Source organism: Myxocyprinus asiaticus, chromosome 37, assembly GCF_019703515.2.
Source record: "Myxocyprinus asiaticus isolate MX2 ecotype Aquarium Trade chromosome 37, UBuf_Myxa_2, whole genome shotgun sequence".
Taxonomy (NCBI): domain Eukaryota; kingdom Metazoa; phylum Chordata; class Actinopteri; order Cypriniformes; family Catostomidae; genus Myxocyprinus; species Myxocyprinus asiaticus.
Window position 1 is genome coordinate 262817 of NC_059380.1, and position 2184 is coordinate 265000.

Genomic DNA, 2184 nt, shown 5'->3' on the forward strand with positions numbered 1-2184 from the left:
GTGGAAAAGTTCATTTATTTCAGTAATTCAACTCAAATTGTGAAACTTGTGTATTAAATAAATTCAATGCACACAGACTGAAGTAGTTTAAGTCTTTGGTTCTTTTAATTGTGATGATTTTGGCTCACATTTAACAAAAACCCACCAATTCACTATCTCAACAAATTAGAATACATCATAAGACCAATAAAAAAACATTTTTAGTGAATTGTTGGCCTTCTGGAAAGTATGTTCATTTACTGTATATGTACTCAATACTTGGTAGGGGCTCCTTTTGCTTTAATTACTGCCTCAATTCGGCGTGGCATGGAGGTGATCAGTTTGTGGCACTGCTGAGGTGGTATGGAAGCCCAGGTTTCTTTGACAGTGGCCTTCAGCTCATCTGCATTTTTTGGTCTCTTTCTTGTTTCTCATTTTCCTCTTGACAATACCCCATAGATTCTCCATGCGGTTCAGGTCTGGTGAGTTTGCTGGCCAGTCAAGCACACCAACACCATGGTCATTTAACCAACTTTTGGTGCTTTTGGCAGTGTGGGCAGGTGCCAAATCCTGCTGGAAAATGAAATCAGCATCTTTAAAAAGCTGGTCAGCAGAAGGAAGCATGAAGTGCTCCAAAATGTCTTGGTAAACGGGTGCAGTGACTTTGGTTTTCAAAAAACACAATGGACCAACACCAGCAGATGACATTGCACCCCAAATCATCACAGACTGTGGAAACTTAACACTGGACTTCAAGCAACTTGGGCTATGAGCTTCTCCACCCTTCCTCCAGACTCTAGGACCTTGGTTTCCAAATGAAATACAAAACTTGCTCTCATCTGAAAAGAGGACTTTGGACCACTGGGCAACAGTCCAGTTCTTCTTCTCCTTAGCCCAGGTAAGACGCCTCTGATGTTGTCTGTGGTTCAGGAGTGGCTTAACAAGAGGAATACGACAACTGTAGCCAAATTCCTTGACACGTCTGTGTGTGGTGGCTCTTGATGCCTTGACCCCAGCCTCAGTCCATTCCTTGTGAAGTTCACCCAAATTCTTGAATCGATTTTGCTTGACAATCCTCATAAGGCTGCGGTTCTCTCGGTTGGTTGTGCATCTTTTTCTTCCACACTTTTTCCTTCCACTCAACTTTCTGTTAACATGCTTGGATACAGCACTCTGTGAACAGCCAGCTTCTTTGGCAATGAATGTTTGTGGCTTACCCTCCTTGTGAAGGGTGTCAATGATTGTCTTCTGGACAACTGTCAGATCAGCAGTCTTCCCCATGATTGTGTAGCCTAGTGAACCAAACTGAGAGACCATTTTGAAGGCTCAGGAAACCTTTGCAGGTGTTTTGAGTTGATTAGCTGATTGGCATGTCACCATATTCTAATTTTTTGAGATAGTGAATTGGTGGGTTTTTGTTAAATGTGAGCCAAAATCATCACAATTAAAAGAACCAAAGACTTAAACTACTTCAGTCTGTGTGCATTGAATTTATTTAATACACGAGTTTCACAATTTGAGTTGAATTACTGAAATAAATGAACTTTTCCACGTCATTCTAATTTATTGAGATGCACCTGTAAATAGCATTTGCTAACAGAGTTTTGATACAAAGCCAACATTAGTGAGGACACTTTCTAGTGAACATATTTAGACGACCACTTGACCGTGACCTTTGCCCTAGTTTCAATAGCTAACCTGATCTGATCTTTGAGGAATAAGTCACTTTACTGAGTCTGTGCTTGACAGTTTAATGCAGGGGGTCGTGGGGGTGTCACGGGGTCTGTGGAACATTTCAGAGAAAGAAAAAGAAATTTGCCATTTGAGATGAATCAATATGTTTCTCTTCAGGTTTGTTCATTTTACTCAGTTATTGTGTAGAATAAAGATACTCTGTCATCGTACTACAACGCAGGCCAAATGTTTTCCAGATAATTAGGGATGCACCAAATGAACATTTCTTTTGCCAGTACTATACGGCCCGATACCAATATTTTGCCACTTTCTCATCTTCTTTTGTCGTCATGTTTTGCTTAGGAATTATACTTTAAAAATGTACAAAGATTTTCTTGTTCTAACTATAAATAATTTCTGCTGAACACACGACACACCAAACTTTGAAGAGAGCCACAATGAAACATAAATATAAGATAAAATGTCAAACATAACATGATGATTTATGTGGGAAAAAAGGTTATTTTGCAC